Here is a 23,510-nt window from a genome sequence, read left to right on the forward strand (position 1 = left end):
GAGGGCTCAGACACACGGCATGGCATGACCTGAGAGGTGGACTCCTCTGCTTGAGATGGTGGGGATGTGGGGTGTCTCCGCATGCTCGTCTATGACATCACGCCTGCATCACCAAGGCGCATGTAGCTGCCAGCACTCACTGAGTGAGATCTGAGCAGATAGACCTTCTCATGCCCCCTGGTGTGTTCTGTTGCCCCAGAAAATGCCTGCTTGTTGCCCTTGGAGGAGGGTGGCTGTTCGCGGTACACAATCCGCTGGTACTTCCACGCCCAGGTGGGAGCCTGCCGTCCCTTTATCTTCAGTGGCTGTGGAGGCAACAGCAACCGCTTCCTGACCCAGGAGGAGTGTGACGAACACTGCCTGGGACATAGCACAGGTAGGACCTCAGCAATTCAACCGCACACCCATGTCACAAGCACTTCACCAATTCAACCACACACCCCTGTCACAAGCACTTCACCAATTCAACCGCACACCCCCATCACAAGGGCTTCATCAATTCAACCGCACACCCTGGTCACAAGGACTTCACCAATTCAACTGCACACACCAAGCTGAATCACACAACCAAATACATGCTAGGAATTTACCTGCTGCCTCAACGAACCAGCTGCTCTGAAAAGAACACTGAGAACATTCACTCCACTTTTATGGTTCACGACATAATTTTTTTTGCTGTATTGTAGCTGCTGGCAGACGGATACTGTCACAGTTATGTCAATTATTTTCTAATACTGTATGATAATACAGTATCTGTTTCTAAATTGCTTTAAAGTAATAACTCTACCTTAAAGAAATACATTGTAGGCCACATTATAAATGTTTATTCCAACATCAGTAGATTTTAGTAATGTATTCCAAAGGAGATGGGTTAATTGGGCTTCCAGATTGAGAAAATACATATTGTGAATGTTTAGAAGACGTCATAGTAGCATCACCCTTATCCCCCTCCTGTGCCTGCACACACTCCGGGATCACAGTAGTACGCCCTTCCTGTTCGCCCTGGGCGTGCAGTGTGCAGTTCTGGGTGCTTATCGTTACACAGATTAGGATGTCCTTTTGATGTCCAAGACACATAAAGCATACACACGTAGATATACACTGTACTCATTATAATCAAAAGTGATTTAAGGATCTTTTCTTGCTTCTTTTACAAGATCCTCAAATTTTGTCCTTATAATGAGGACATTTGGGTTCCTTGAGAGGCATAGTGAAATGTTTGGGACATGGGGATGGAAGGAAGAATGAAGGAATGAGCGAAAAGAGGGGAAGAGCTGAAATTATGTCATGATAATCTGGTGTTCTCTTGTATCTTTTTGTCACAGATTCCACCAGGTCAGGACGGTGATTGTTTCCTAGCAGTCAGCTCTCTAAGCTCGCTAGATCTACAAGCAATGCCAAGAAATCATAACGGAATACAGTAGAACCTCAGAGATACAAACTATATGAATGGAGGTAGTTAGGAACTCTTAAAATTTAACTTGGAAAGTGAAATCAGAATGCATAAAATTTTACTTGAATGGTTGCTTGCATTTCTTTAACCTTAGTGTGTTGTTTCACACAAGAAGGTACCAGAAGGTGTTTTTGTTTCATTATGTTGCTTTTTTGGCACTCGTTAAAAATTTGTGACTTTCAATCCAATGCTCTTTTTTTCTAAAATAACAGAATCTATGGATCTTGAAAAGGTGTAAAAAGGTGTAATTGCTTATATTACATATGATACTAGGTTCATACCCCATTCAGCTGACCAGTCTGTAACTCTGAGGTTCATATATCTGTGTTTCTGCTGTATCTTAAAATTATAAAAAATATATATTTTTTACAAATATTTTACAGCGATTCATGCAAGCTGCTGTAGGTGAGCTTCATAAGTGATGGTGGTCTTCAGTTAATATAGCTATTCATGTTTTATTCAATTCACCAGATCTTAGTGTAATCCAATAGTAGGTCCAGTCATTAACACACTGTGTCTGCATTAGAACAATATCAAGTATTACCATCTGTTCTTATTAATATAAAAACACTTTCAACAATATTTTTGTTCTCAACGTGATTAAACAAAGATTATTTATTTGATATGTTAGTTGGCAATGGCAGATTTTTTATGGAGGGTGGGCCAGATTCTGTATGTAATTATTTTAAGGTACTGTAATGGTCTGGTAGTATATAATATCCATGCAAGGAAGCTTTTCCTCTTTAAAGCCTTTTATGTCTTTGCACTTTTGGAGTTTGTTTTAAATCCATATAATTCACCAATATATGTTCACATTTTGAGTACAGTTTGAATAGAGCTCAATTGGGATTTACAAACTAATTGACGGTCAGCTGTATATGGTGCTACTGTAGTCCTTGAACAGTCCATGGAACATAAGCAGTAACTAAGCAAGTGTCTAATTCTGACACTTTCCTGAAGGTCTCTGTTGTAGTCAAATCCTTGAAAAATATCACAACCAGTGTTAGTTAAGCAGTTAAACGTCCCAAGCAGTGTTGCAGATTGAAATAATATCTTCTCAATACTTTTTTTATCATTCAGGGATCTTTTTCTTTTTATCTTGAAACAACAATCTCTCCACTTGCCATTTTAGCACAAAACCAAATTATTTCCTGACTGAAGACATAGTTAGCCTTAGTTCAGTTGATTTGTAGTATTGTGTAATGAAAGCATGGGAATTTAAGGCTTTTTAATGACCCAAGGAATGGGCTCAGTGTATTGGTACTGAAGAGATGCTCAGTTAATGAGTAACATTCACACAATATTGTATCTACATTACAATCATGCTGCAGAAAGTTTTGCATAATATTAGCTGGGCATGGGCTCTTCCCAAATCCATGTGTAAAAGGTATCAATATGTGTTTCAGTCAGTAAGCAAAGTCTGTCCCTTATGTACATACGTATATATTTTATTACCCGAGGAACAATCTTGATAATATGTTGTTTTAATTGTTTCGAATTCCTGTGTTAATTGTGTTTAACAATGCATGTTTCTTTGCAAAAAGGTGCTATTTCAAAATGTTATTTTTGTATTGTATTTTTTCAAAGAATGATAAAAGCTGATGTTTTTGTCCTGTTTGAAGATGAAAAACACAATTATTAATCATAAAATATGGCAAATAAACAAGACTTAAAACAATATGTACTGATTGATGTCTTGATGTGTTTTGTTGATTATTCACTGGGGCAGTGGCAGGAGTGTGCTTGTTCTCAGTGACAGTTCAGATAGCACAAGCTGACGTGGTACCACTCCATTCTGTTGATAGTTCCACCAGCCTGACTCAACAGGAGATTAAAGCATTATACATTTGATCAAGATGGAATCAAACTAATTACTTTAATTCCTGTTCTATGAATGAAAAAATGTGCATATGGGGTGCACAGTACAATCCACCGGGCAATGAGCCATAGAAGGTCTGACAGGAAGAGAGAGGGGTTCTCTCAGTGTTGGTCTAATGTGCTGTCACTGGCAGTCCGTACTATTGACTGTTCAGTATATGGACATGTGCCAGGGAAAAAGCAAAAATTAATTCACACAAATATTTAATTATGTGCACATGAATGTGCATATGAACACACAGACACACTTCATCACAAAACCATGCACCTGTTTCTTCCATATGGAATTAACAGTTGAACAATGCTTTGACAAAGGGAATAAGCATGTGCTTGATAACAAGCTAGTGACAGCTACCAGACAGGCTAAAGGCTGTTATTAATGCAAACTAATTAGAAATGTGGGTTCGTTAGCTGGGTCGGCTAGGTGGGAAAACAATAGTGAAATATTAGGATTAACAGATAAGAAAGCAGTCATTGTGCAGCCATAGAGGCGTTTAGTGGCAGGGTGAGTGAGGGGATGTAATGATGGTGGAGAAAGGGTGGGCACAAAGTGAGGGACAGAGAGAGGGAGCCAATGTGGAGGAGAAGAGGAGTGGTGGAAATGGAAAGAGGATGGTGATCTTGAGAGAGGATGGGACAGAGCCAACCCAGCTGAAGATCAATTCAGGCATCAGTGGAAACCCAGACTGTGCTGGAACAGGGAGGCAGACAGACAGACAGACAGACAGACAGACAGACAAACACACTTGGTGCACAAAGACTCACAGTGACAGAAGGAAACAAACAGACACACTTTATTTTCAGAGCTGTAGTTGCTCCGCTGACAGAGGAGTGGGACTTTTAAACTCATTGTGAAGAGCAACGACAGGTAAGTCCATGTTTTCAGTATCAAGGTATTGTGCAAGAACGTACTTGGTTCAGTGTTTATTGTTATATAGACCCAGAAAACTTCTGTCTGAACAGAGTACTAGTTTTCCTTTCACTCTGATAACCATAGCTAATAAACGATAAAAACGTGTACTCGATGCAATCTCAGGGTTGTATGATTTTGCTGAACATGCTGTCATTCTATCTGTCTTGCGTAACATGAATGGTTCAGATGTTGGGAGTTTCATTCCCAGCCACGAAAAGGAACCCTACATTTTACCATCAATCTGAAGGGAAAGACCACAAGGACAATTTTTTTGTATATATTTTGTATATATGATATCAATAGCAAACATAAACTAGTTTTAACGAGTTTTCGGGTTTTAGTCAGTAATGACATATAATTGTATTTTGGCAACATTAAGTATCAAATATCATAAAAATGAAAGTAAGGTTTAAAACCCGAAGTCTTGCAATTGCCGTGTTCTGAGTTTTGAAGAATATATCATAATTTAGAAATATTTACATATTGGTTTCATTTGAGACTGGGTGTAGAAATGGGTGTATAAATCATACATTAATTGCATAAATACCTTAATTAAAATGTAGTCTAGTAATGTGACTACACACATATTGACATAGTTGTTGAGCTTTAGAGAGAAAAATATATAGTGCATAAAATTTAGCATAGTATTTCTGTATATATGTATGAATGTAATGAAATGTAATAATGAATAATATATAATAATAAATCATATAAACCAGTGTCATATAATCATATAATCATATAAATTGCTCTCTAAAGGTAAAATATCACTACTGTAATTTATTTACTGTAGACAATTTGAGTATCATAAAGTGTTTGAGTTTCTAGTCCTTATATAGTTTTTTTTTTTTTTTTATGAGCTCAAAAGCTGATAACTATTGCGTTATTAAGTTAAACTGTGCAAAAAAACCCCTCAAAACCTGTTGTCACAATTTTAAACTGTGGATGTAGAAATGTATTATTTTTCTCTTTCCTCCTGTTACTTACCTCCTACATCTTCTCCTTCCTTTCATTCCTTCCTCTTTGGGTCTGGGCCTCGTTCAGACCGGCTCTTTCTGTGGCCAGGATGCGAGGAGCGGGGCTGTGCGTGTTCCTGGGGCTGCTCCTGGTGGGCAGGGGGCTCTGTGAGCTGCAGGCTCTGCCAGAGGGAGGGAAGGAGGGAGACCTGCTGTCCATCAACATACTGAACCGACACGGGGCGCTGGGGTCTCACCAGCCCATCGCCCGAAACAGGCGCTCACGACGGCCTCCGCCCCCCGCCCCCAAGAGGAACCCCCAGGGCTCACGCTACGCCCTGTCGCTGGACGTGCCCACCAACATCCTCAACGTCCTGATCGGCCTGGCCAAGAACCACGAACTGCGCACCAAGGCCGCGGCCAACGCAGAGCTGATGGCTCGCATCGGCAGACGGAAATGAGGAAGGCATCCTGGCTGGACACAGGGGAAGGGGAGGGGGAGAGGGTCTGAGGGCGACGGGGACCTTTTTTCTCTGTCGTACTGTAGTTCAGGGATATGCTTCAACCTGTCTGGTTCATTTTCCATGTATGTCCTTCAGAAGTACAAATGCATTCATGTCACACCAAGACACCAATTGTATCTACTATTTTAATTAAGGAGGGGTTAGAGCAATTTCTCTAATAATGTGCAGATTTTTGAAAGATGATGGATGTTTTGTTGTGATTGAACATGCAATGTGCATAAATGCTGGCAGGAGGGAAGAAGACATAATAAAAAGTGTATTTTTTATGAATTGTTTCTCTCTGTATGATTGAAATAACAGCATGTTAACTCTGACAATGAGGTTTATTCTGGTTACATTAGTTATGGGAATGATCACGACAAGCAACAGAGTTTGTTCAGTACTGCAGAATATACAAGCTTTTCATGACTTAAAACTACTTAAAATGTAAAGATAAGATCAGCAGACAGGCAAGAAGACTTTAAAACTAGTTAAAAAGTAAACGTAAGATGAGCAGACAGGCAGGAGGACAGCAGCAAGCTGGGGGCGGGGGGGCTTAGAATAGAGAATTAAATTGACTCTAGCATACTAGGTATATTACCTATGTTGTTCATGTATTGTAAGTGGAAAATATTGTAAATATTGGCTATAAAAATAAAATATTATTTACTTCCATTTGTGTCTTCAACATTTCAGACTATGGTGCAATGTTTTTTTATTCCAGTCATTGATTCAAAAAATGACAGGCAAAATATTAGCCTGCTGATGCTTCAGTCATTTATATTGTCCCAGAAATATGCACATAAATAATAAAATACACCATTAGTTTGGTGGAATACACATAGACCTTGTACAGTTGGCTAAGCATTGGTTTGTTTTGACATCAATCACCCAGAATGGTTAGATTTTAAGTGAGCTGAAGTTCGATGTGGATGATGGATAGGCTCTTCCCCATCAATTAACCTTTTTATCCTGCTATTCAGTTCATGATTCATATGTTTCAATCTGAAAACTTTATTTGATAAGCATGACCGGTATTAAACATTGAAACATTGCCATGAAGAAATTTCCAATGCAGAATGTTTATAGGGCTAATCGCCACAATAAATATTACAAAGCAATACAGAGATGAATGAGTTATCAATATTATATCAAAATGATAAAAATGTAAAACAAAGGCATATAAATTAAATTCACAGTGATAAGAGGCATAAAGTGTATGACCACTGTTTTGTTTTAAATTTTTCTGGCATCCAGCCATTTTAGGATGGATTGGTATTCCAGTATTATGTACCTTTCCGAGAAAATAATCGAATAATAACCCTTCCTCTCTTCCTCTCTTCCTCTCTTCCTCTGTTTCTCCCTTTCTCTCCAGCCACCCCTTCACTTTTCTGCACTTGCACTTTGTGCCGATGTCCTGGAGGCTGGACATTCAGCAGCACCTGAAATTAAGGCTGATTGCCAGCAGGTGCCTGGAAACGAGCCCAGGATATGGGCTCCTTATATGGTCTGTGGCTTGAGCCAGCAGCCTCTGATGTACCAAACCTCCAGCACCATTTCCTCAGGCCTTTCCCTGTCTGCTGGCACAGTGTATTTTTAACTTTGATAGGGATACAAACAAGGAAATTCATGTCAAATATGAATCACAACACCCCAGGCATGTTTCTGGCTTATATATATTGTTATGCAATGGATCTGACGGATGTGGACAGCTTGTTAGTTAACCTTGTGCTCCGGTATCATCGTAAGGCCTCAGTTTGACTCTCCACTTCTGTTCATGGACCCCGAAGCACACTGACATTCGCTGCATGCTGAGAGTTGAGCTGCTTTCACCACTTTAAAGGTGTCAAAGATATTAACTCCGGTATGCTCAAGATTCACAGATTTGTTTGATACTTCAACATATCGTTCATGTAAGTCCAACTTATTACCTTGGATTCAGTCTGTTTTTTTCTCAGACTATGCATAGGACAAAAGTTTGGGAAATTCATTGTCATATCATTTATCATATGATTAATTTTATGTATTAGTCATATTGCTATTAAATGACTCATTGTATGCTGCTGGGTTGGTTGGCTCAACCTTTCAGAGATCGCTGAAAATGCTTTATTGGGCTGTTTCCATGTTATTCAATGACTAAGTATTTTTTAGACTTGGGGTGATTTATACAGAGCTAGCAGCAGCTGACATAAACACTCTATGCAGTTGTTTAGAACCACAACCTTCCCTGGGCTACACAAACTTTAAGTGGTGGTTGTGATTTATTCTAGAGAACACTTTGGGACCGTAAACACATTCTTGTTTAGGGCCAGTTATGGATTTATATCTGTCCCTTTAATGTTTAGCGTTGTGATTTTTTACTAGACTAAAATAAATGGTATACCAGAGGCAATGAAGATTATTGATTATTGATTGATGCTAATGTTAATATACAGTATATACACTCAGTGAGCACTTTATTAGGTATTTATTAGGCTCAGGCTCTTCTGCATACCGCTGTTGTAATGTGTGGTTATTTGCGTTACTGTCACCTTCCTGTCAGCTTCGACCAGTCTGGCCCCTCTCCTCTGACCTCTCTCATTAACAACACATTTCTGCCCACAGAACTGCTGCTCACTGGATGTTTTTTTTTTTTGCACCATTCTCTGCAAACTGTTATGACTGTTATGTGTGAAACTCACAGGAGATCAGCAGTTTCTGAGGTACTCAAACCACCCTGTCTGCACCAACAATCATTCCACAGTTGAGGTCACTTAGATCACATTTTTTCCCCATTCTGACATTTGATCTGAAAAACAGTTGAACCTCTTGACCACGTCTGCATGCTTTCAAGCATTTAGCTGCTGCCATATTATTGGCTGATTACCTATGTGCACTAACAAGCTAGTGTGCAGGTCTGCGTAATAAAGTTCTCAGTGAGTGTATATATCTGTATATTGATGTTGTACAAACCTCCTTGCTGACACTAAGAACAAGCCATGGGTTTGTACCTGATTGCAGTATTTTTACTGCTGATCCCTAAACGCCCCTTTAAGCCACAAATCTGTATACATGCTATAACTACTGCATGTCCGCTGTGCAGATTCATTTTCTTAGCTGGCTCAAGCTAGAGGTCAAGATATAAATGCCACTCAGGATCGATAAAGAGCAACTGAAAGTGACTTGAACAACAAGCTATAATATTCAGCTGACTGGTCAAGCTAAAGCAGTGGTTTAGTGCAGTGTTGTGAGAATGGTCTGGTATCTTATCTTGGCTGGGCCATTGACCATCTGGATCCAAATTTGGCACAGAACTGTGGGATTGTCCTCTTCTCTTCTCCTTGTCCACTGCACAGCTCAGCTCATGGAAATTGGAGAGGTAACAGCTAGCAGCACATATTTTAGAGCACAGGTGCACAAATACAATTGGGAATGCCAAATTTGGAGAAGAATTATCATGGATAAAAATGGCTTTTGTCGCTCCACTCACTTCAGCCAGCTATTCTACAACAACATATTCACTCTGCTTCAACATCAGACTCCCTTCTGCTGCCCCTCATTCAAAAATGTTACCAGAAAATGGCAGTTTTGTTTGGCTGAGAAGAAGATTTATTGAACGTTCACACACTAAAAACTGTGAGCTCAAATGCTGAAACGTTATATATTAGGTATTTTGTGGAATACATTTATCTAAATCTAAACTGTATACTGAACCAACCCAGGTTTTTTTTTTTTTTTTTTTTTTTTTGTGTTTTTGAGCTTTTCATATCATCCACAAGCTTTCATTTTGTGTTCCATACTGGTTCGAGTAAAGCAATTTTACCATTGGTCATTTTACTTTTTAATTTTGGGAGTATGCATATGTTAGGGGATAAGCGTTATTTTTCACAATGTAATTTCTCACCTGACATGGCATATGTTTTTGCATAATTATCGGATGACGTTGCTAAATGTTGACACCGAGAGTTGACCAAAAGAGGCAGAGGTGGAATTGGGCTCTGGGGGCAGGCTTAGGGACTTTTAAAAAACCCATGTCTCTGCTCTCTGCGAACATCTTGTGGGCGTTTTAGATCCTAAAACCAGGAACGCTGACACATGTGGCTCTTTAAATGTTTAGTCAGAGATAAGAAGTGACTGTGCTATGCGGTTTGTGATTGATGGCTGATGATGTACACAGAGGGGAACTGAAAGCTAAATGCATTTTAGCATCCTGTGCACCCCGCCCAACCCACACTGTGATTATTAATGTGCTTGTAAATCAGGATTAGAAAATGACAGGATGACATTTGGTGATTGTAGGCACCAGCCGTTTGTGCACCATGAAGTTTAGATGAGGTTATCAGTTGGCCAGGTGCGGTATGTGTTCTAAAAATGTACTGATTGCTTCTTGAAATTAGATTCAACATTCAGCCTCCAAACATGATTTTTCAGTTATGCAGTTGTTAAATTAAAATGAAAGAAAACGTTGAAACATTTTCATAGTTATATTAATGAAAAGAGAAAGGCAGTCATATGTATGCTGCTGTATTGCTTTGATCTTAACATGGCATCTCACTTTTAGCTTTGGCCCAAAATATACAACTGCCATTCTATTTGAATAATCTATTTACCATAATAATGAACAGATTGAATATAAAACCTAAACTGACTGGTGGTCAGAGTAGTATTGAGTATTGAGCTGTCTCAACAGTTGGTCAGAATAGTGTTGAGAATAGAATAATTATTTTCCCCATCTTTGGTATGTGGTGCTTCCTAGTGAGGAGTTACTATCATTGTGGTTGGTAAAACGATCAGAATATTCTTAAATGATCAAATTAAATGTGATCCTCTTCATGCTGGAATCATGTCCACGTTGCCATTTCACTGAGCCAACATGCTACTGCTGTTGGGTACATATCTAATTTACTGACCAATCTAATTTACACTTGGTTACACTCCAAGAGCTGACATCCAACAGCATATCAGTACCTGTACATAGAGAAACTAGTATTTACTCAATGGCACGCCCAATGTACAGTGGATAATGATTAGAGATTAAAATCTAACTAATATTGGCCAATTAAGCTGCAGTCAAGTTGATTGGGGAAATCTCCATGACCTAATTAGGTAGGGAATATCCTTCTGGATAAATCAGAACCCTGAATTAAGTCACCTGACACCCCACAGAACTCCTGGACACAGTCAACACCAGGTCTGTCAGGATTTAATTCTGGGTATTGCTGAAAGCTAGTGCTTTGGACTGTATGAGCCCTCTTAATAACTCATTTAAATGAGTTCTACAATTTGCATGAATGCACATACATACTTCACAGACTGCATTTCTTCACAAATGCACCTTGTTCTTATGCTATTGCCCTGTTCAGCCGACACACCTGGGATTAATGTTCTCTTGTTGGATGTGGGGACTTGTCAAGCCACCGCATAGCAGTCCATGATGGCAGCTTCCATTCTGTACTTCCCCTTCCCAGACCAAAACTGTTGTTTTAACGGTGCAGTTATGGCTCCCCCTGCTGTGATGTGCTGGTACTGTCCTCTAATTGCTTGATTACCATGAACAGCACTTCTGTATTCGTCTTCAGAAAATAGCCTCATCTGTTTAACCACCCAGGTCTGGGTGGCTGAAAGCTAAGAGAATGGAATTCACACTGATTTTCTCCCACATACTCCTCTAAGTCAGTGTTGCTATGGCAATGAGCACTGGCAATGAATGGAACCATTTAATTGGACAATTCTTTAGTGGTAGCTGTCAAAAAGTAATATAAACATTTTATTTCATGGACACTGATGTAGTTGCCAGTTTTTCCTCTCAGTATGAGTCACCTGGGTTAAGCAGGGGTGTGTGAACTGTGTCATGAAGAGGCCAGACTGCAAAGACTGTCTCTCTGTCGGTGAATGTGGTGGATACATTGCTGGCCAGCAGGACCATGACCCACAGTTTGGCCTGAGCGTACACCTCTGTATGTGCTGTTATTATCAAAGGCTCCGCGGAACGTTTTCTCAACGATGCTTAGATATCCTGGGTCTACCCCTAAATGAACATGCAACTGTCCATGCGATAAGTCCTCAGTACAGTGTGACACTGATGCATGCTGACTCTGACACAGTGGCAGGACTGAAAACTGTGAAAACAATCACAGAAAAGTACAGTACATGTGTGAGGGGAAGGACGGATGAGAACATGAAGAAACAGTTAGCTGATCACATAAACTCAGCTTGGACTGCACACGATCCCAGAGGGCATCACCATTCTCCCATTCATTTATTTACAGGATATCAGCACACCCTCCCAGCACAGCGGAAGGGACAGGAGAGGCTCCTATTACAGATCTATTTGGCCAGATCCTCTCTCCTTAAAAGCAATTTAAGGATTTGCAATTCTATTGGGCTAAGCAGTTGTTTTTTTGTATAGTTTTGAATCTAAGGTACATATTACAGTTTTTTGGCAGAACCTTATTGGTGAAAAACAGTTGTAAGCTATTTTATAGTGAGATAAGAAATGGACCCCCTCCAATTTTCTTTGATTATCAATACGGCCCTCAGTATGATAATGATTCTTTAATTTTAATTTAATTCACTGTGAATTACAATTACAAACTTTGAGAGCAACAGATGCCTTCAGTTTGAATGTGGATTTTACACCGGCAGGACACAGCAGATTACACTATGTGAGAAGTCTCGAGTGTGGACTTAGTTCTGTTCTATGAACCTGCAAGTGAATACTGGAACACTGCCATGCCCTTACCCAAAATGCTGTGTAAATCGATTAAAGATTAAATGCACATTGTAAGGCCATTATTCTAAGCAGATAAACAACACTAATAACTATGCCTTTAATTGCTCCATAGAAAGGATGGAGGAAAATACATAACACAGCATGTATCTACAGAGTACATTTAACAACATTGGTAAACCTTAAGGTAAACCTTCATGTGTGAGGCGATAGTTTTTATTGCACTGTACATGCACAGAAACATACAACTCAAGTGAAAAAGAAGAAATAGAGGCCTGGTGCAGCCATCAGTGTCTGTCCATATGTCTGCTGAATATTATTTTCTTGAACCATCAGTGTTTCAACTGTACAAACCAAAGGCCTTGTTCTTTGGGGTAAAAAGTTAGTCATAATGCTGATTCATGGTTTTGTTGATTCTCACACAGAGTGCTGGCAAGACAGGAGTACTGTCACATGACTCTGCCTTCTGTCTTACAGTTTCCCCTGCTGCTTGGACATGCACACATGCACGTGTGCACGCGCTCTCACACTCCACACAGGCACACACACATACACACACATACACACACACACACTCACGCACACACACACAGACATACACATACAGACCCACACACTCACACACCCATACACACATACACACATACACACACAAATACACAGACACACACACACACTCACACACTCACACCCACACACACACACACACACACAGACATACATACACACACACACACACACACACACACACACAGACATACACACACACACACACACACACACACATACACACACATACGCACATACCCACATACACACTCACACGCACACATGCACTCACACATATACGCACATACCCACATACACTCACACGCACACATGCACTCACACATACACACCCACTTATATATCAGTGACAATCACCATGGACAGTGATTTTGCAGTGACCTCAGCATATTATAGCTGCTGTTTGAAGACATTGATCATTTGCATATTTACTTCATTATGTCTGCTGTGATTTGCCTGTGCACAACAGATTTATTAGAACACTCTCTCGAGTCCCTCAGTGCTTATATAGACTAATTAACATATGCCATTTTTCATTTTGCTCAGCCTTCATTTCTGATTTCATTTTGCATTTAAATCAAGCAAAAATTCCATGAATGTTTGTTGGCAGAACTGGTCCATCATTCCTCAGAACATCCCTCACTAGATGAAAAGCCTTCTATACAAGTAAAATATGGTAAAGCTGACCTCTTTACAAAGACAAACCCTATGACTTGCACTGCTCAACTGGAAGCATCTAATCCTTATCTCACAAGCTGCAATCAGTAGTACACAGGCAAGCGGCCACAGACGCTGTGCAGTTATGGGACGATGGTGTGAGAGAAGATTAGGAGAACGGGGGAGATGGAGGGAGGAGAGCCGCAGTGGGAGGCAGGGTGCAGGGACGAGAGTGGGCGGAGTTGGGAAGAGCGGGGGAAGAAGGGAGGGGAGTGGGTTGAAGGACGGGAGAAGGGGAAAGGGAAAGGGAGGGATTAGGGGGATTGAGATGAGAGGAGAGTGGAGAATGGGGCTGAGGTCAGTTGAAAGGATGATCAGTCAGTAGCAGACGAGGAACTGCAAGTATGTGCGCAGAGAGATTGAATCATGATGCAACAACTGAATCAGGGAACATTCATTTATTTGGCCGCATATATGATTGAGTTCCAGGTTAAAATGATCACAGATATACAGTAGCTAGCAGACTAAAAACATTGCTTTTGAATTGAACAGTAGTCGGTGGTATTAGAGTAAGAAAAGGTTTTGAGCTGAAAAAAATGGCTGATGTGTAACTATGAATGGATGGGCAGTTACTGAGAAGTTAAAGATTGGAATGAAAGTATAACACTGTAAAATACATTCAAGGGTTGCTCTTATCTCTTTCTCTGTCTTCCTCTCTGCCCGTCTAATCCCATGTGTCAGGAAAATGCACCGTTGTTTGTGCGCGGGTGTGTGTCTTAGCCAAGCAGGATCCTCTCTGACCCGGCTCATATCTCCATTGCTTCATTGCAATCTATGGGTGCCAGTGGGTGGTTGTGAGAGTACTGATTTCTAAGCAATGGTTTTTGGGACTATTCAGATCAGCATGATGTAATTATAAATTCCACATGCTGATATAAAGGGAAAATTAACATTTTGCTTGCTTTAATAAGCATAGTTCTGAACCCGAAAGACTGAATTTTTTGTGAGCAGATTATAATTAGAGCAGGTTCAGTGTGTATTCTGGGAAGATGAGCCATACTGGAATTATGTAATTTTACCATAAACTGCTTATTTAAGGCAAAGCAGCCTCAAATACATGCGCATTATTATACAGTACAGGATATTATGCAGTACAGTATATTCCTCTCCTGTCATCCCCCACGAGTGCTTTTTTTAAACTTCCTATGGTTACCATGGTACCATGAGTGACTGAGTGCACAGATACTGTAGATTTGATATTTGTGTTTCCACAGCATGGATGCATACTGTATGTATAGTATATGTGAGAATGGTACTTTCAGTTTTGATGTTTTTGGTGAATGCAAACTGATCGTGCTTGTGCTATAGGCTACATGAGAAAAGATTTTGCCATTTTAATCTGTCAGCAAATGCTAAAATTGAATTGTTAAAAATAAAATAATTGCAAATGATATCAGGAGATTGTGTAACACTGACCTTTGAAAGAGCAGACTTTGTGTCAGGTTCTATAAAAATGCACTTATGTCAGTTCCCTGCTCAAATAACTGTTATTTTTTGCTGATAGCTGTTATGTGCAACATTGCCACCCTTATATCCCCTATTTTCTTTCTCTAATGCTCTCTAGGGCTCACTCACCCAGCCATTCCACAAACCAAAAAAGATTATATTGTGATGTCAACTTGAAATGTAAGAACAGGAGTAACCTTTTTAAAGCATAAACTATGATTTATAATTCCTCACAGACACATAATTAAAAATGTAATAGGCATGCTTGAGTTTGGGTACAGGCCAAGGCAACTTAGCAGACTGAGCAACATTAGCAACTGTGGAATTTGTGCCACACCTTTTCCAATACAACGGTGGCTCCAGCTCAAGGGCAAAGGTATGGTTTGAAAGTTGGTAGGGGCAGATGGCTAGTGTTTTAAGTGCAAGTCTATAGTTACCTTGATCAGGCCTTCATTAATATAAAGTTAATTAGTATAAGTTTCTCTAAGCCACTGTAATGCTAAAGTTTTAAATGAGTCCATGCCTTCCCCCTAAGAGTAACTGATCTCTAAGATGCTGAAGCATATTAGAAGTGTTCCTTTGGCAGCTGCTTTTCGTCGGCACATTTAGCTAATTGGATCTGTCTTCAACAACCTCCTGGTCATTTTTTAGATATCCAAAACGTTCTGCCATTTTAACGGTCACTGCTCTGTACACCAATTTTCAACCCTAATTTCATGTCCCCACGCACACCCAAATCTAATGCCTGTGCTCCAATCTCCTTCTCCTTAATTAATTACTTTATCCACTGCTTGCCTTTCTTTCACATTGACAGATAAACTATTGATGTAAGATAATTATGTTTTAATAGAGTGTGACTGTTTCATTTGGTAAAGCAGCTGTTGGAGCTGGACCTCGCCGGTCTCCACTCGGCTCGGTCTCTGCGGTTCTGCCCAATTCTGCCCGGCAGCAGCTGCCTGCTTGTGAGCCCTGGACAGGGCTGCTGATGACGCTCTGCCTGGATCGCTGGAGCGGTAATTGTGTCCCACCCAGTATCTCTCTGCTCTCTAATTGTCTCTCTTCACTCCCAGATGCCGTTTTCAGCCTGAAAGGAGAACAGAGCCGTGCTAAATTGCACAGCTGAGGAGGAAGCAGAGAGCAGTGAAAATAAGCCTGCGTTTCAGAGGGAAGGGTGGATGGATGGATGGGTGGATGGCACTTATAAAAATGGCACTCTGGTGCATCTCACCAGTCTCCCACTCTGTCCTGGCTGTGCTATTACCTCCATTCTATGTCCCCTAAGTCCAGCAGGAGCCTGGGCATGAGCTCATCAGAATGACATCTGTTTTATAGATAAATGTCGCTGCATGCCAATCATCTGTTCAATGCAATGCCCTCTATAACCCAATTCAACAGCACCTTTTGTAAATGAATTGTACTTTTCCTCTGAGGAGCAGACAGTTGTGGGTAATGGCAGTAATAATGGCAAGTGGGGAATCACGCACATGGTGGCACTTGTATTAAAATTGCAAATTCAGCTGACTGGGACAGAAAGATTGAGTAACTCAAAAGGCTGATGACTTCATGGCCCATCAAAGCTCAGTTCAGCATAATAAGTGTTTTATGAATACTGTAGAAGCATAAGCAGGAGTTGCTGTAGTGTACAGCTGCATCCTCTACTGGTGATCCTAGTGATTGTGTGTGTGTGAGTGTGTGTGTGTGTACCCTGTGTTGTGCAGATATTGTCTATAATAATATAAATGTAACTTCCTTCAAACATTTTGGTTGCTTCACAGTAGTATCTACCATTATGTTCCTATTATAGTGGTATAATTTCATGCTGTGAGATAGTGATAACCATCTCAAATACAAACATCCACAGCTCCCTGCCCTCCATTTACCTCCCTGTTCCCCCAAGGCCTTGATCAGCCCCCAGAATAGCAGATGGTCAAAGGTCCATTCCACTGTTTCTGATTCATCAGCCTCACTGTGACGCAGTGGTGTCAAGGATGCAGAAGGAACAGGTGTGCACCCTTCCGATCATGAAGTCCCCCGCACACACACACACACACACACACACACACACACACGCAGACTCACACACACACTAAACACGGCAGCTCACTGTGGCGAACAGAAGGATCGAGACGGTAAGGGAGAGGGTGGGCTCTGACAGCCGGGAGCATGGGTCATTCGCTGTCAGAGGAAACAGATGGGGGGGAAGTGGGGGCACTCTGAAAGGTCACTGTGCATCTCATCCTCTGTCTGTCAGCAGGTGCCCCTGTGGAGATGACCGTTGTCGAGAAATGCATGGAAACGCACACACACGCACGCACACACACGCACGCACACACACACACACACACACACACACACACACGGTTACCTGTTTTCTTTATTATATGCCGTTGACTGGATCTGAAACTGCTGCTTGTTTTTCAATGAATCTTTCAATGGCGATCAGCAGAAGTCCTTCTCGGTCTAAGGCGGAGTTGTCAGGTTAGTCATAGTCTGGTATTAGGAAGTGGATTGCAGTGCAGCAGTAAAGGTCAGCCAGCACTAAGACATAAGGATGCTTGGTGATGTTAGAATACCTTGATGTTAGCTGACTGCAGCTGGCCTCCGCACCCTGGCCGATCCTACGGAACCTTCACTTCTTGTGTTTTATCTTCCTCCAAGAAAGAACTAATTTCACAGGCCATTAAATGTGAAACACAACAGGAAGCAGGCATATACAAGTGTGAACACCATACAATAGCCCATGAATACAAGCTATGTTTTATCGCTGAGAATCCGTATGAGGCACAGTACTAATGTTAGGCTTCTAGACATCCCACCACAGGGAGGTGACACAAGCTTGTGAAGTCTGTCAACACATTTCATGCAAGGTAAATTTAGTTTGAGACTCAATGAATTATTTAGAGACCTAATTGGCTGCGCTGATCAAACAGCTGGTTGGGATGCAGGGTGGGGGGGTGGAGATGCTGAGTCGGCCTGCCTCCATCCTCCTCAGGGCCGCTCCGCAGTGTGGCCATGGCAGCGCCGGGGAGCACAACAAGGGCAGATTACACCACTCACCCCCATCAATCAGGGTGAGAGCTGATCATCGCTCAATGATGCTCTTTTCACCGCCTGACCAGACCACGCACTTTCTCTCCCTCCAGCTGTATCTCATCTTCCCCCGTTCCATATCTCCTAGCATCCTCCCTCTCAGAACCCCACCTTGAGGTCGGGTCTGCATTGCTGACACTCCAGACCTTTCCAGCCCTGCTCTCATTCATCTCTCCTCTCCTCTCTTACAGTATGTCTGCCCATGCTGCTTCAAATAAGGCTTCTCTCTTTTTTTTGTCCCTCATGTACCCAAGGAATGTACCTTTGTATTTCAGGGGGAACCCTGTAGTGTCTCTCTCCCAGGACTTGGGATAACCAGCATAGCTTCTCAGGACATGCTTCAGCAACCACCCAGGTTCTCCCATTACAACCTCAGGACAATCTGCTCCTTCCTCACCCAAGACATCACCACTACTTGTCTTGACAGCTGTAGCCCTTTGCTGGCCGACCACCTGGCATGTGCACTCAGCCCAGTGCAAGAAGGCTGTTGCCTGCTTTGTCTTCAACTTCCATCAATGTACACATGCCTCACCACTTTTCACTGGCTTCCAATGGCAAAACTCTCACACTGGCACACCAAGCTGTGAATTGTACTGCCGCTTGCTATCTTCAGACAATGACTGCACCATACACTCCAACCAGAGTCTCCATTTGGCCTCCTCTTCCCAGATGACTGTCCCATCTCTTCAAGCACATAGCAGCTGCTTCACATGGCTCCTACTGTCCTTTCCCCTTAACCTCCAAAGGTGGAATGACCTTTTGCGATCAGTCATGAAACTGGATTCGCTGGCTGCCTTCCACATCTAAAAATGGACCCTTTCAGACTTTCAATTCTTTACAAAAATACCCTTTTCTTCTTTATCTCATTGGTCTTGATTTGTGCACCTTGATGGTAACACTCACATGATTATTTGTTACTTTGTAGTTCAGTACATATGTACAGTAGATTCAGGCTTAAGCCATGCATTTTATTTTGTACTTATAATATAGTAATACATATCATTTATAGGACTTCGTTTCTAATGGTTCTAATGGTACGTTATGTAATCTGGCTGTTTGATCTGACTGACTAGTAAATTTCACAAGATTGTCTTCCAAAGTTGATGAAAAAATTGATTAATATTAACCGCTTTGATAATAAATGTCATGCTCTGTTTAAACATAAATGCTTGAGCTTTCTTTCAATACTATGCAATTACATCCTACTGTGCAGTGGGGGAAAGTTATTTATTTGTTTGTTTGTGTGTATGTTCTGTATGTGTGCATGTGTGTGTGTGTCTGTGCACACCAGTCTGACAGAGTCTAGGGCACTTTGTGTGCTCTCCAGTACTAAATAAAGCTCTGGCTAGTAGTCTAGCAGGAGGAACTCATGTCTAGCCAGGGGTAAAAAACTGAAGCCAGGTTGTTTGATGTTACTAAATGGAGGAGCTCTAACCCTGAAGTCTTCTCCAACCCTATCTGCTATCTGGCAGGTAATGACCACTGACATGCATGTCCCTGGCGTGATATGACCTTCTTGGGGTGTGAACAGATAGCTCTCAGATGCCAATGTGAAAGCCCCTCTCGTTCTCTAAGTTGTGTGACGTGAAAGTCTCACTTTCTCCTCTGGGAAGTGGGTGGCACCTCTGAGACAGGCTCTCTTTGCACAGAATATCAACCCGCCCTGTAATGCACACCCCATGATCACTGCTCCTGCTGCTGGAGGGCAGAGCTGGCGGTTTAGTACAGCCAGCAGCTGACAGCTTTTAGCCAAACCTGTATTTTTAGAGGGCAGCTGAGAGGAGAATGAGAGCATATGCTTATACAGCTTTTCGTGAGGCAAGTAGAGTTCTGCACATGCCCCGCCTTCATACAAGGTGGTAAACAGTAGGTGATATATTGTTCATTGTGTTGTCTCTTCATATAGCAATGGCAGCACCCAATGAGATTAAAGTATAATATGTAGGCTGTGCATTTGAATTAAGTGTGTCTTTGTTCTGGCTTACTTCTAGACCTGTACATAGTATTATTTTTATCTATGGAAATTCTAAATGTCTACGCATCCATTTTTCCGAAACAATATAATGAACAAAATTATCTCTGTTGACACACAGCACAAGAACATCCTCACACATACTGTACACATCTGTCTCTGGCCTGTACACACACATACAATACACCTGTGTACAAACACACACACACACACACACACACACACACACACACACACACACATACATAGACAGAGAGAATATAGACAGACACATAAACAGACAGACCCACACACACATACAGAAATGCACATATGCGGGCATACTCACATACAGTACCATGCAAAAGTCTTAGGCACCTGTATAACATTCTGTACAGATAAGATTCTTTCAAAAATAATTCAATGAAAGGTCCTAAATAAACATACTATACATTTTACATTACATTTTAGTAATTTGGCAGAGTAGTTAAAAACTTAATCAAATCTATTTTTTTTGTGGCCACCCTTCGGCATTAAAACTGCATCACTTCTCTGAGATAGCCAACCCTGTCCTGCAGTTCTATAAGACAATCAGCAGGGAGGTCGTTCCAAGCATGTTGGAGAGCTTGCCACAGTTCTTCTGCAGACTTTGGTTCTCCTTGCTTCTGATCTCAACCTTGATCAAGTTTTTATGTAAAAAGTAGCAAATTGCTTATAGTAATATGTTACTTTTGTAAAATTAAATCTTTTGGAAAATGAATGTTTGGAAATCTCAAATGTGTTATTTTATACAAAAAAAAAAAAAAAACATATATATAATAAAGTCTAGGGTGCCTAAGACTTCTGCACAGTACTGTATATACAGTGGGGTCCAAAACTTTGAGACCACATTGAAAATCTGGGATTTATTTGTCATGTAATCGTGGAAAGAAACAGAATGTTTTTGAATTTTGAAAATTTTAGAACAAATGAAAGCAATAACTGCTTGAAGACCAAATAAGAGCAAGGAGTGCTGCACAATAACCTGACCTCAACCCTATTGAACATTTATGGGGACTGGCAAAAGCCAAGCATTCAGTAACATCCCAAGATGCCCTTTAGAACACTGTCAAATAATGTTGGGTTAACACGGATCATCAGGTTTTGCACACAAGACAGCCTGAGTGCATGTTTCCATTAAAGCTTGGGGACATACCAAATACCAAGAAATTCTGAAATTTGTGAAATCAGCCAATCATGTGGCATGCTTTTATAAAGGTATAAAAGCATGCAGACATGGACAAGAGGTTGAGTTGTTTTCACACAAGATGTCAGAATGGGGAAGAAATGTGATCTAAGTGACTTTGACCATGTAATAATTGTTGGTGCCTGACAAGGTGGTTTGAATATCTCAGAAACAGCTGATCTCCTGGGATTTCCACGCACAACAGTCTCTACAGTTTGCAAGGGCAAAAACACCTTGTTGATGAGAGATGTCAGAGGAGAAAGGCCAGACTGGTCAAATCTGACAGAAACGTGACAGTAAGGCAAACAACCACGCATTATAACCACGGTATGCAGAAGAGCATCTCTGAACACATAACATGTCAAACCTATTAAATGGATAGGTTACAGCAGCAGAAGACCAATAAGTCTAAAAAATAAGTCTAAAAAATAAGAGTAATGAATATCTAATGAAGTGCTCCCTGAGTGTATATAGATAAGGCATGTGGGTGTTTGGGAGGCGGCACGGATGGTGCAGTGGGTAGCACTGCCGCCTCACAGCAAGGAGGTCCTGGGTTCGAATCCCCGTCGGCCGGGGCCTCTCTGTGCGGAGTTTGCATGTTCTCCCCGTGTCTGCGTGGGTTTCCTCCGGGTACTCCGGTTTCCTCCCACAGTCCAAAGACATGCACGTTAGGCTGATTGGAGAGTCTAAATTGCCCGTAGGTATGAGTGTGTGAGTGAATGGTGTGTGTGCCCTGAGATAGACTGGCGACCTGTCCAGGGTGTATTCCTGCCTTTCGCCCAATGTATGCTGGGATAGGCTCCAGCCCCCCTGCGACCCTGATCAGGATAAGCGGGTTCAGATAATGGATGGATGGATGGATGGATGTGGGTGTTTGGCATGGACACTCAATGCCCCACTGATTTGCATCCATGTATGACATTTTCTACTAAAGTGAACAAGGACACTGCTCAGTATGTAAATGTGAGTCCACAGGGGGACCCACCAGAGCCAATAAAGCCATGTGTCAGTTTGAGAGGAGCAGGTAACAGAGCTAGCCGCTGGCATAAACACTTTATGCAGCCGTTTAGGGCCTCAACCATCCATGGGCCACACATTTCAAGTTCTTTTTATTGAATTATATTTTTTGATATGTTGGAGCACAACAACATTCATGTTGCGCCACAGCACCTGAGGTTTTATGTAGCTTTTATCTAAAGTGACTTTCAGTTGATTAGACTAAGCAGAGTGAAGGGCCTTGCTCAAGGGCCCAACAACTGAACTGACCTTATTGTAGCTGCACTGGGGCTTGAACCACCAACCACCAACAGGCTGCCCCAGAGTATATTGACATGGAGAGCTTTGAGGAGTTGTCAGTCAGGTGCTAAGGTTAAGAGCAGAGCACTACCGTATACTGCCTTCCCATTTCAGCCTTTCAAATGCAGTCCCAGCATCTTTACTGCCACTCTTTACAAGCTTCTACTGCTATCATATCCCACTGAGGGCACTGAGACTTCAAGTGTGATATACTGGGATCATAGACCAGCCATTCATTTTAAGCTGATGCATAGGCGTAAAGGTGATGTGGCTTTTCTCCCTGTCCGCTAAGAAATTGTGAATGTGTTTACGGTTAGTCTGTGGCCCTGACAGTGTGTGTGTATATTGTCAAGGTCATCTTGGCAGACATAGCCATTTCCTCTCCCGCCCTTCATGTCTGTCTGTTTTCCAATATGACATGCCATTTGTTTCAGACATTACCTATGACCCTTGACACATCTTTCTGCTTCTGTTTTCATCACTTTTCTTCCCCAACTTGTTCGGCCAATCACCTGCCAAAGCACTTGTTTATATATTTGTTCTCTCTCTCTCTCTCTCTCTCTCTCTCTCTCTCTCTCTCTCTCTCTCTTTGTCTGTGTGTTCTGCATGTAATGTTATGTACATTTATGATTAATGTAAATAAAGCTGTCAACCTGAATACATACCTTACTTTTACTATACCTGTCTGTCTATACATTGTGTTGTCCGCATACATTCATTCATTAAGAGGGATGCAATGCACCATGAGCCAGATATGCTCTGTGCACGGTGAGCTGTGGATAATCATGAAAACTGCAATGAAACTG

At 41.5% G+C, this 23,510-nt stretch overlaps 1 protein-coding gene across 1 annotated transcript in view; it reads left to right on the forward strand.

Annotated features, from left to right (window-relative positions):
- col7a1 (collagen, type VII, alpha 1) overlaps window positions 1-3,131 on the forward strand; it is an 85,951-nt gene extending 82,820 nt beyond the window's left edge. Inside the window, exons 117-118 of the mRNA XM_061257731.1 lie at window positions 200-376; window positions 1,326-3,131. The gene's annotated coding sequence lies outside the window, so the exon portion shown is untranslated. The remainder of the gene's footprint in view (window positions 1-199; window positions 377-1,325) is intronic.
- Window positions 3,132-23,510: the final 20,379 nt, after the last annotated feature.

Source organism: Conger conger, chromosome 10 (assembly GCF_963514075.1).
Source record: "Conger conger chromosome 10, fConCon1.1, whole genome shotgun sequence".
Taxonomy (NCBI): Eukaryota; Metazoa; Chordata; class Actinopteri; order Anguilliformes; family Congridae; genus Conger; species Conger conger.